At 44.9% G+C, this 12,788-nt stretch overlaps 1 long non-coding RNA gene across 2 annotated transcripts; it reads right to left on the minus strand.

Moving 5' to 3' along the window:
• Nucleotides 1–2,818: 2,818 nt before the first annotated feature.
• Nucleotides 2,819–9,120, minus strand: LOC117199616 (uncharacterized). 2 transcript variants are annotated; one of them, XR_007472713.1, is made up of 3 exons: nucleotides 8,776–9,120; nucleotides 4,455–7,603; nucleotides 2,819–3,107 (listed from the first exon to the last, which is right to left on the minus strand). It is a non-coding gene; the product is annotated as an uncharacterized LOC117199616 (long non-coding RNA). The 2 variants fall into 2 exon arrangements; XR_004480881.2 differs by lacking the exon at nucleotides 2,819–3,107 and adding an exon at nucleotides 3,148–4,109.
• Between the last annotated feature and the right edge of the window lie 3,668 nt (nucleotides 9,121–12,788).

Raw genomic sequence — 12,788 nt, forward strand, 5'->3', positions numbered from 1 at the left:
CTCTATAGCAGTTAATATTTTAGCTGGGCATGTGGTTGGTTTCTTAGTTTATAATAGTCAGGATTCTTCAGAGAAACAAAACCGATAGGAGATGATAGAGAGATAGATAGATAGAGAGAGAGAGAGATTATCTAGAAAGAGCTTTATCATAAGGTATTGGCTCAAACAATTATGTAGGCTGAGAAGCCCCATGATCGTTCACCCGCAAGCTGGAGACGCAGGAAAGCTTGGTGGTGTGATTCGAAGGTGTGAGAGCCAGACTAGCGATGGTTTAGATTCCAGACTGGTTCTGAAGGCCTGAGAGTCAGGAGCATAGAGGACAGGAGGCGATCAATGCTCCAGCTTAACCAGTCAAGCAAAGAGAGAGAATGAATCTAACCTCCTTCCACCTTTTTGTTCTATTCAGATCCTCAAGGGATTGGATGAAAACTACCCACAGTGGGGAGGGTCATCTGCTTTACTCAGCTCACCAATTTAAATGCTAACCTTTTCCAGAAACACATATCAAACATACCGGAAAAGAAATATTTAATTAGATATGTAGGCATCCCCTGGCCCAATCAACTTGACACATAAAATTAACCATCACACACTTCAAGATTTTATTTGCCCCTGTCTCCTGCAGCTAGTTCCTGGGCCATTGGGAGAAGTTGAAATAATGTAGCCACCTCCTCTTTCTCTTTCCCCATCCACTAGTACATGGGGTAGCATGGTGAGAGCTGGAGCAGCCATCATAGACCCAGACATGGAAGCTGTGTTGAGATGGCAGAACAAGAAGATAAAAGGAACCCAGGTCCCCAGTGCCAAGCTGCTTTATCAACCCTACACTGTTTATGCGCAGACTTTTGTAGGAGATAAAAGTAAATGTCTTTCTAATGTAAACCACATTTGTTCTATTTGGCCTTTCTTACTGCAGCCAGAACCTGTGTCTTAAATAATATACTAAACTTTGTGTCTCTTTATTCATAGCCAGTTACTTTGTATTCTCCTTAAGTATGAGCACTGGCCCTTCCATTTAACATTCAATGAAAAAATATTCATCGAGCAGCAAACACATGCAAGGCATTGAACTACGTGCTCTAGAGACAAGTGTGCCTGACCCTCCTTCTACCATGCTACCTGGGCTTTAGCCATGCATCCATCCCCAGCACACTTTCATGTCTTTACACCTTAGTACACACTCTCCCATCAGCCTGACATGCCTCCCTTCCCTGTTTTAGCCTGAAGTCTCTTAACTGTGAAAGGAAAATCAAAATGGAATCAGCATTGCTAAGAGAACTGTCTAAAATGGAGCCAAAAGCCACTGAGGATGCGTGACTTATGCACTTCTCAACCAGGATAGAATCTGGACTTTAGTCACTTGTTGTCTTAATGCAGGCGTCCAGAGCATCTGCACAATGTTCCAGAAACTCAAGATACTTATGGGACCCTTACACTAAATAACTCGTGATAATCATTATTCTTGCCAGACAATTTTAACAACCTTGTGGCTTTTGCCTTTATAAGTGTCTAGCTCTTTCTCTTCCTTGAACACTCTTTTGGTTTTATACTAATCAGTGTCTTTTGTATTGCAGTTCCTAAGATGCCAAATAAAGTTCTGGGTTCTTTGAAGCCTATATACTGATTATTGTTGGACATACCTCACCTGAACTTTGGTTTCCTCATCTGAAAAATGATTGCAAGCATCTTCTATATGTAAAGCCCACAGCTCTGTCCCTGGCCATAGTAGGTTTCAGCAGGAACTGGTGTGGGTTCATCCTTCCCCCATATGCTGTCCCCCGTGGTGGAGGAAGTTTCTTTGTGCAATTCTGGAGAGCTGGGATCTCACACAACTATTTTTCCAGGTGAAGCCCCCAAGCTAATGGGTGACTTACCCCACCTCCCTTCACAATGAAACTACGAAGATTTTTCTGATTGCTTTGTTCTTCCTTTTTATGAAGTAGCCAAGATAACAAACCTCATGCAATCTTGACTCCACGATACATTTCCAAGCTAATTAACAGCAGCCTCGATGGGGCAAGTTTTTTAGGAAAATAAATTATGTATATTCAGGTGTCTGGTTTTTACAACCATTAAACTGAACTGTTTGTGTCTCTTTATTGCTCTTCTTTTATAAAGACCATAAAAAAGAAGCTACAATACTTTAGCCAGGGGCCAGGAGGAAGATGCCTTTTCATATTTCTAATAGCTTCAGATAAAATATGTTCAAGCGCTCCCAGCCATCTGGCTACAAAATCTTGTTGAGAAGGCCTCCTTCTTCCCCACCCCTCATTCTTAAAGCATCAATTCTAGTTTCCAATTCCTTGGCTGGATTAAATTTATGAACTGTTCAGCCCTTTGGGTGATAAATTTGTTGATTGTGACCATTTCCTCTTTCCAGTTTCTAATTAACATGATTGGTATGGAATCTACAGGGACAGCTTAGGTCTTGAAACTTTCATCTTGCGCCTCAGGAGCTGAGTCGGCAAAGATTTCAGCAACTCCCTCCCTTTCTTTGATTGTTTCCCTACTCACGCACCTTTCGGAGCGTTTAACAATAGCTCAATATTATTTCCATCCATTTGGGAAAAAAGAAAACAAAACCCCGGATTTAAACTCTGCAGATGCAACTGGTAATTTTTCTTTAAAAAATTCCATCGAGTACAAGTAATTTTCTATAACATTTTCTTACTATGGGCAGCTTCATATTTGCATAGGAAAATAGACTGAGCCTCTAATCAGACGGTATTACAAGTGATTGCCATGCTTTTTACAAATGCCCAATGACATGGGAAAGGTAGAGAGTAATAAAGAAACGGGAACAGCTCTAGGGTGTTCACGAAGAGCTGATGGCCTTTAATGTCTGTGTTATTCTAACAGCCCACATCCCAATCCCAAGATGAGGGTGGAAGATCTAAGCAGAGGCCTGGGCTCCTCCTATTCCTTGTCATCCTGTCATCTTCCAAAATCTCTAGCCCGCCGCTGTCATCGTCTCCACAGCTGGGCGCTGTGGAGGGAATCCAGGTACATGTTTGTAGCGCCAAGCTTGCCTCTATTCTTGTCTCTGCTGCTTATAACCTTATTATTTTAGGTGGAGAAACTTCTATCCTTTACTCTAGTTCCAGCATCTACAAAGAGAGAAAAAAACAAAACAAAACATGGTACCCACCTCTCCCAGGTATGTCATGAAATAATACCAGGAAAATATCTAGCACAAAGCTGGCACACATGTTGCTGTCCAATGATGCAGCCGCTCAGGTCTGAGACTCTGGGTTCAGAACACCTGGGTTCAAATCCCAGCTTCACTTCTTCCTGGCTGTAGAGCCTTGGAAAAATTACTAAAATTACTTTAAAATTACTGGAAAAATTACTTAAAAATTAATTCTCTATAAAAAGAATAATAATCACAGAATGTCTTTTATTATTGTGAGATAAAATGAGGGAAAATGTGCTGAGGGCTTCAACTGTGCAGTGTAATGTGAATATAATTATCATCTAAGGCATTTTCAACAGCCTACTCTTACTTCCTTCAGCCAACATTTGTAGAACATCTGCTATGTGCCAAGCGCTCTTCTAAGTACTTGTCATGGCCCGAAGAGGAAGTAGAGCGTTCTGATTCAGCTCAGCATCTCTCATAGGGCAGCCTCTTCCGTGTGCTTACACTCTGGCCGGATTAAATCCCCTATCGGGAGTTCTTATTAAAACCGGCACCTCTTCTTTAAGTGATTGTCACTGTTAGAAGTTCCCACTGTACGAGCTAATTCAATTCCTCTTCCCTGTACTAAACCATATATGCCCCATGAGAGCAGGAACTGTGTCGGTTTTGGCTCAGTCACTGATGTTTAGTGCAGGGTTTGGGCACATGCCAATGGCTCAATCAATGTTTATTAAACGTGGAATGGAGGCAGAGTCTCCTCTTTTGAGGCCCTTGTATTTTGGCAAATTGTATGACAAAGTTATACATCAATCAGTGCTATCGAAACTCAAATGGTGAAGAACTCCTCCCTGGGAATTGAGGAAATCTTCTCTACATGCAGGATTTTGCTTATCTGAGATTATTCTTGTTTCCTTCTGTTTTCTTTCTCTTTTTTGAAGAAGGGAAGAAGCATTCATTTGGCTTTGCCAGGATGCTGTAATAGAAAGAACCAGGTTCTACTGTTGGAAAGAGAGGTTCAGACCTTATCTTTGTTGTTCATTTACTGTGTATCATCGAGCAAGTTACTTTAACGCCACACCCTCAGGTTCCTCTTATGTAAAACAAGTAATAAATCAACTTGGCTTTCTTTGGGCTTCAAACAAGACAACACAAGGGAGAGTGTTTGGAACTCTGCAAAGTCATCGTAAATGCTCAATAAATGTCCATCCCTTTCCCTTAGATGCCATCTCAACTCATAATATAATAATAGCTGCATACTAAAGTTTCTCATTATTTTATACACATTTTATACGATTGGTTTCATGCCATGTTATCTTACCTGGTTTTCACCCCAGTCTTGTGAGGTTGGCAGGACAGGAATCCCCACTTGCATGCATTAGTAATCACTCTGAGGTGTAAGAAGTAAAACGCCCTGTCTGAGGCCACAACAGCAAGTAGGGATGTTCCCAGGCCCCATGCCCCGAGGTACCAGGTCCACTCACTTTCCTCACCCCACATTTGCTACGTTAACAATGTCCACCCGACCTTCTTCTGTTCACACTGGCACCTGATACCTTTTCACTGCCCGGGTTTCCTCTTGTGCAAATGGAAACTGTAAACTCAGCTTTGCAGAATTATTGTGCAGAGTTCAACAGACAGCGTATGCAATGATGCCAGCACTGTTACAGGCCCGAGACAAGGCAGGATTAAACTTCTTACAACTTCACGTACTTGTAATTGTCCTGTGGCCAATACGTATCAGCGTAGCACTTAGCAGTGGTGTGAATATTCCCGTGTATAAGTGTTCCCATTGCCTACGTACATAAATACAGACACACAGAATTGGGAGGATAATTTTTTAAAGCAGGCTATTTGGGCATATAAATGAAAAAAATCACTCTGAAAACATTTCTCTACTTCCTCAAATTGAGGAAATTTTAACAAACGACGCTGCAAACTGAAGGAATAATGCAACGTCCCCTGAGGAAGCATTTAGGGAGTTGATGGGTAACCATCACTCGACACAAAACTCTGATTTGCTGAATGGTATATTCCTTCAGAAAGCAGGATTTCTCTCCAAAATTGTCAATGGAAGTGTTTCCACAATTAACAAGGTGCTGACACGTTGGCCAGTAATACAGAGAGTCAGCAGACACAGCTAACAGCTGGCCTGAAGACACTGGGCAAACAATTAATGAGCCCCTGCTCAATTCGGAAGAGAGAAGATGAGAGGAATAGCACGATAACCATATTTCTTACTGGCTTTGTCCAGAGAAAAAATCTGACCCCAGATTAAGGGGTTGTTTCTTTGATGCTCCTACATTCTGATGATCTCTGCAATCCAGTGGCTGCCGGAGAGGAGGCAGGCAGTTGTGTCCTGATGCCATGACTATCGGTACAGTTACGGAGCAACTCTACTGATTTTCACAGTTCAAAGGGCCCTGGAATCTGATTGAACATTTCAGATGAATGATCATGTGACTTCTGATCAGCTGATTATTAGGCAACCACTGGAGCTGGGTTACAAAGGAGAGATCAAACAGAAGGGCAAAAGGGAGGAAGGATGTATGTACTAGAAAGAGAGAGCACCTAACAAAGAGAAAAGAAGAGGACAGAGAAAGGGGGAGAAGCAAGGGATTAGAAGGAAGAGTAGGTCTCAGTTATTAAGAATTTCTTATGTACCAAGTTGTCAAGGATCTCACAAACATTTTCTCATTTAATACAAATAGAATTAAAAAGAGAATTCTAAGTAGGGACTGTTGCTTTAGATAGAAGGAGAGGGACCCAAGCAGGTTAAATAACTTAACCAAAGTCACCCAACAAGCAATTGGAGGAACAAGGATTAGACCCCAGGAGGGAGGCTAGGGGGAAGAAAAAGGAGAGGAAGGAGGAAAACTGGCTTTGGAGAGGGACTGATAGAAACCACCAGCTTCTTTGTTGGAAAATGAGTGGCTTTTCTGTCATAGGCAAATGGGCATAAACCAACAGCCACTTTAATTGCCCCAGAAAGTAAAAATTCCAATTAGAGGTGGGCTGGGCTAGAGATTCATGCTCACTGATAGGGATGGAGAACACCAGTTTGATGGGCCAGTTTGTTAGTAGGGACCACCGTGTGCAAATTCAAAAGACTGCAGAAGGATTTTATAAGCTGCCACAGCCCTGGGCTCTTTAACATGCCAGAAGGGAAAACTACAGGAAGCAGGGACATTAGTTAGGAATATGTCAAAGTTCTAAGTAATCACCCTTTTCTTGGGGCGGGAACTAAATAAGACAATAATACTGGAATCACAGTAGACGCATTCGTTTTCCTAAAAATAAATAAGAATGCAAGGAACAAAGGCAACGGGATTGCATAGAAGCCGCTCAGACTTCCTACAGTCCATGGAGGAAAGACTCTAATGGAAGGAGAAACACTGAAAAGGGACAAGGTGCAAATATGCCCCCTTATGTATTCTTCAAACACGCATGCCGGTCCCTATTGCAGGACCTGGGATCAGTCTCTGTGCTCAAGGATCTTATCATCCAGGTGAGTACGGAGCACCTGGGTGCTCGGATATCAGAGCTCGAGGATTTTGCCTCCTGACTGCCATTGTTTCTACTGACCCTAATGGTCAGCCTTGCTTCATCCAAATATTGTGGTTTGGGCGTCTTTGACAGAAGCTTCTTCTAAAACGGAAGAAACACATTTTCAAATACATCAAGCATGAGTGGGTTTATTCATTCAGTGCATGTCCACAGAGCCCTGGACAACGGGGCCCCAGCAGTGGACAAGGTCCTCGTCTTCATAGACGGGGACGCACCAAGGGACCCAGACAAAGCCCGAGGATCAGAGGAAAGGAATCGCAAGCCTGAACGACATGCCCGCAGCTCTAGGACGGAGGCTAAACGGGGCAGGCGGGCTAAGTTAATAGGGTGGCACCGATCGTCTCTCTGTGGAGGGGACATTTAATGGGTGCCACTGGGATGAGAACAGAGGCTGGGGAAGGCCCCCAGGTCGCGGCAACCGCACGGATGTGGTCCCCAAGTTGGAGACGTGAACACGTGTAGCGGGAGCCAGAGGCTGTGGCCCTCTATACATTTCTCTGCTATAGTCCTCACATCAATTTAAGCACAGAGATGACACGAAGTGAGGGGCTGGTCAGAGTATACAAGTTTTCCGTGAACACCCTGCAGATCACTAACCAGGCAATGCTGACAGTTGGGAAGCGATTTTAGAAGCTGCTGCTCTGTCTAGGCTCCTTGGTCGCCTCCAGACCCTAACACTGGGTTATTTCACGTCAAGCAGCCCTGCCTCACAGGGCTATGTCGTGTCACTGTACCGGTTTGGAGGTTGGGGGATGCTGCCTCGGTCCTCAGCTGTTTCAGCCGTCCCCTCTCCAGCCACACCATCTCAATTCCACCCCTGCTCCTTTCATCTTCTCTGAGCGCCTTGTCTGCTCCTGAGTTCCAAACACGGTGCATGGCTCACGGCTGATTTCCAGCACAACTCTGGGAAACGAGGAAATAAGGAGCATGTGATCCACGACTCCGCTAGCCCAGTCCCCTCCGCCCTCTCACTCCCCATCTCTGCCCCCAAGGCTTCCTCCTGTTATAGGGAAGAACAAATCTGACTCCATAGTAGATCTGTTCCTTTTGCTTTCACCTTTGTGCATTGTTGCCAGTACTTATTCATGTTGGCTCTGCACCTTTTTGTAAAAGAATGTTGCCTATAGCCTAAAATATACAAGATAGCCTATTCTCAAGGCTCTGACCTTTAAGAGTCCATTCATACGGAGGTCAAAACCTTTAAAACAGAGAATAACATTTGTTCTCTTGGAGGTTTACAGGACTTGACCTACAGTGGACTGCTGCAAGCAAAAAGGATTCCGGAATATGCAACCACTAACCAAGCCACTCCCTCACCCTGACTTTAAAAGTGCTTTGCTGAAACACTTCAGGGACTTTGGGATTTGGGGGGCACAAGGCACCCATCTCCTTGCACGGCCCTGCAATTAACCTTTCTCTGCTCCAAACTCCGACGTTTCCGTTTGTTTGGCCTGACTGTGCATGGGGCACATGAACTTGCATCTAGCAACGATCCTTCAGAAGCTCCTTCGTGCACCAGGCAGAGAGAGAACACTGGGAGGAAGTAAGCATGGCCAGGACTCGTCCCCCACCTGGACCTTTCCCAGGCGCCTCCCCACATTCCCTCTCTCTCTGCCTCCAAAGCGCAGGGCTGCCATGCTAATGAACATGTTCCCTTTGTCAGAATCAGCTTCCAAGTCGAATGTCACATTCACATAATTTGATCTCTCACCTTAAGAGGTGTTGCACATTTGGTGAGCAGGTTAATGGCATCCCTGGGGACTCATTCATTTGTACCATTAGAGAAAGCCAGGAAAGAGTTCTTAGCACAGTCACAGGTTCAGGGGGTGAGACTCAGAGCTCAGCCCCTGCGAAGGTCTCATAGTACGTTGTCAAAGCTCCTTTGCCCAGCAGGGTGGCAGGCTGGCCCCTTTTGTGTCATTGGCTGCAGGTGGTTCAGGAAGGGCTGTGGGCTGTGCGAGTTGCGATAGGTAGAATAAAGCCCTGCCCCCACAGGTGTCCAGAGATGTCCAGGTCCTAATCCCCCAACCCTCCCAAAGGATGGTCTTGATGCCCAGAACCTCGGAATATATTACCTTACATGACAAGAGGGACTTTGCAGATTTTATTGAGATGAGTAAGTTATCCTGAATCCTGATGCTGCTGCAGCTGACCCCTGGCCCACACTCTGAGTAACAGTTAGATCATTTCACGTGGACTTCACTCTAAACTGGGCGGACGAGTAGAGCTATCTCAGAACTTGGTCGATAACATGGCTAAGGTAACTGGATCCATTACTCTTTGGACTGGGCTGATTTTCAAAGTGAAGTTGCCATTAGCACCTGGGGAAAGCAAAACACATGAATGAATCAAGTGCAGAAACTCAGATCTTGTCAGTCATTTAGATGTTGTCAGTTCCTCCCTTTCCTATTCTCACCCAGCTATAGGTGGTCAAGGCCTTTCCCCTGCAGACACTGCCCCAGCTGGTCCCTGAGCCAATATTGAGCAAAGTGTATGCAAGATGGCAGTGATCTCCATGCCCCCAGCAGACGGATCCCAGAATTAGATCTCTGTCCTCAGACGGGGGCTGTTTGCTTTTGCTTGGCCTCTTGTGGTATGTCTGCACCAAAGCATGACCACCTGAATATTTCCCGAGGCTTTGGTGAGTTAGTTTCTAACTTGACTCTTGTTCACTTTGCCTCTTGCTCCTCCGCTGTCTGCACCTCCCAGCACAGGCCTATGTTCTCCACCAGGAGCCATGATGCTGCTTCGTGCCTTTGCTCAGAGCATGGATTCCCAGCTGCCGGAGTCTCTTGCTGCCAAGCTAGATCCATTATATCAACTTTCTACACTAAGGAATGTTCATGCCTCCTTGATACATTGTTACTGGGACCACCCATTCCCTCACCAGCCCCATAATAAGCTGTGTCCAAAACACTAAGTCTACCCATCCTGGCTTCTCCCTTCTCCCCAGCAATGTAACCTTAAAGTTACAGCAGTCTTGGTGGTTGATGTCACACCCCAGGGTCTAATGAAAGAAGCTTCCTTGTCCCATTGTGGCAGATCAAATGAAAAAAATTAGAAAAAATCCAAACTTCAATTCCTTTAATGGATGGAAATAGCTGAAAATCATTCTTAAACATGAAAGTAGTGATATGATGCATGGTAAAGTCTAAAGGAAGTTAAATTTTATTTATATTTAGTTGCCATGACAAGTTTGTGTGCAAACAGAGATTCAATTTGTTGTTTTATAAGATAAAGACATCTAAAGTCAGTACCTCTGGACATGATTGACTACATTCCTTGCAGTAAAATATTAATGTTGTTAGACCAAAAAAAGGAAATAGGAAAGGAATGTTGTTTTTTAACTCTGTAGGTACCATATCTCATATTTGATTAATTTATGCCTAAAAGCAAATACGATAATAGGATGAAGAACTACTGAATGCCAAGCTACAAATCCAGAAATTATTTTAAGCTTAGGTAATTCTCACTCCACTCATTCAATTCAAGTTCTTAGTCATTCAGTTCAAGTGTTGTGTCCACATAGCTCTGCTTCCATGGTTTGGCCTCACAGGGAAAGAGAATAATAAAAGGATTGAGGGCTTGAGCCTACCTATCGCCAGAACTTGGATTCAAGTCCTACCTTGCTTCTAGTAAGTGGGATCATCATATCTAAATTATGCAACTTCTCTTAGCTTCAGTTTCCTACTCCTAAAAACCAAAATAATCATATAACCAACCTCAGTGGTTATTGTGAGTGTGAAATGAGATTTTTCTGCAGAAAGACTCCAGACCACGTGCTGAGACTTTGCTAAGCCCCATCTAAACGGTTTTGTTTGGATAATCAAACCATCGTTTTATAATTTCTTTTTTCAGGCAGTCTTAAAGCCAGGGACACCTGAGGTGGGGTCCTAGATGTGCTGGAGGTGGCAGTGATGTGAAAGGCTCAGATGGGACTCTGACAGGGCCTAAAAGGCAGCCAGGGTGAAATCTATGATCATTACTCTTTTTGACATGGACAAGCCATAGTTTGAGTTTGGGAGCTGAAATGTCAGAAGGCTTTTGCAGCACATTTAAAACATGGAAAAGCGCATTCTGGAAGACTGAGAGCCCATGAGAGGTACGGAGCAATACCTCCTTGTCCAGTAGAATTTTGTGTGGACTTCTGTAAGCATGGTTGTGCTTGCCTGTCTTTCCTTGCTTACTTTTTTTTGCTCTCCCTTTATCTCTTAACTCATTTCTAGCAGCTCAGAACCACCTATTCACTCATCCATCCAGTCAATGAATGATGATCAAACGTGCACTACCAGGAAAGGCAGTGTGGCAAAATGGCGAGGAACATGGACTCTGGGCGCTGAGTGCCTGGGTTCAAATCCCACCTCTCCCAGAAGTTGCTGTTTGAATCCTTTTCAGTTGAGCTCCTCTGGGAGACCTTAGCAGGTGCGTTTCGCCACTAGCACCCAGGTGCCGTCTAGACAATCTCCAGACACACTGGGCCCCTTGCTGTTATTGAACGTACCCTCCAGGTGTATGTTCCATGTCCCCTCCTTTGGGAGGCCTCTTCTTGCCTATTTCAGCCACATGGAAATCCTCCTTTGCTAAAAGGCCCAGCTTAAAACCCTTCCTCTATGTAATCCTAGCTCTTGATTGAGTCTCCAGTGAAACTTTAGCCTCATTGGGTGACGATCATTCTTACCACTGGGAACAATGGGTGCCGCAGGGCCCAGTCCCTAGCTCACCACTGATCACACCACTGAAGCCACAGCACCCCATCACTTCTCTGCGTTCTCTCTGCAGCAGTTTTGTACAGCTTTTCACTAGACCAAGAATGATTTCCTTGTTCCTGTGTAGTGGGGTCAATAAGTTAATGAAGTACAAACTAGGGAGTTCGATAGACATATCTTTATTTTCCACATCTGATCCCCTTTTATTCTTGGCCTTCATCCCACTGGGTAGAGGAAACACACACTCACTTCACACACTTACACTTGCCAATAATGGGTAATTCATCCTCGAATTTTCTAAAGTCTCTGCTATGTAGAAAACTCCTTAGTTGTGCCAAGTTCCCCCTTTTCTCCCAGCCACAACGGGGTCTTGTGGAGAAGAAGCATCAGTGTTTTAGTGGTGATGCAGGTAGAGAGAATTCTGGCCTTAGCTTGGGGCCCTGTGTTTCTCAGGGTCCCCACAGTCTAGCTGGGGAGGTCCCTTTCTCTGCTCCTTACCAGGATGACATTTGTTGCTAAAATCCGGACTGGTGACACATAAGACACTAAGGAGGCTTTTTGTCATTCCCTGTCTTCTTTCCTCTGTTTGGTTAGGCCCATCTCAACACTGCTTCTCAGCGTTTGTCTCAGGACATCAGCCAGCAGCCGGAGCCTCAGCAAGTCAGCCTCATGCTAGGCTCCTGGCTCTCTACCCTCAGCTACTATGTGCCTCACTCCCCTGGGAGCCAGCAGAGATGCAGCAGACTAAGCCCTCGGGGGTGCGCTCTCTAACCCTCTCCCAGCCCTTCCTGAATCTGTCACTCAGCCCTTGCCATCCTGCCCAGCTGCCCCTGGTGCTGGTGTGGGGATATCCTATGAGGAGTCTTGTCCCAAAGTTCAAATGGACCAGTGGGTCCCAAGACCTCTGAATCTTGCTTTCCCTTCAACCTCTCTGTGTTTTATCTCCTGGTATGGCCATCCTGGACTAAGTTCAAAGAAATGAGGAATGCTGAGCCCTGGGATATAGGCGAACCCTTCCCTGACTCTCCTCTGAATGCCCTGATACCAGAGGCTTCCCTCTTGTATCCCTAGCCTCCTTAGGGTCAGCAGATACAATTTAACTGGATGTGCAAGTGATTTTCTTTCTGATATCTGACAACTTTACTCACCCTTCTGTGTGTGTTGGGGTGAGTGGGGGACTTCTCCTAAGTCCTAAGCATCTTCTCCCCCGATTTTGTTCGAGGTGGTGTCCTTCTTTTTCCACGAGTCACTAAACGTCATACCTTAACAGTGGACATGATACAGGAGAGAAACCAACTTCCTGAGAAGGTCAGGCACTGCTGGAGGTAATTACAAAAGTTACAAATAGCCCTGTGCTGCAATGTATGAAAGCTAATGGGTGG

The sequence above is a fragment of the Orcinus orca genome, chromosome 17 (genome assembly GCF_937001465.1).
Source record: "Orcinus orca chromosome 17, mOrcOrc1.1, whole genome shotgun sequence".
Lineage (NCBI taxonomy): Eukaryota > Metazoa > Chordata > Mammalia > Artiodactyla > Delphinidae > Orcinus > Orcinus orca.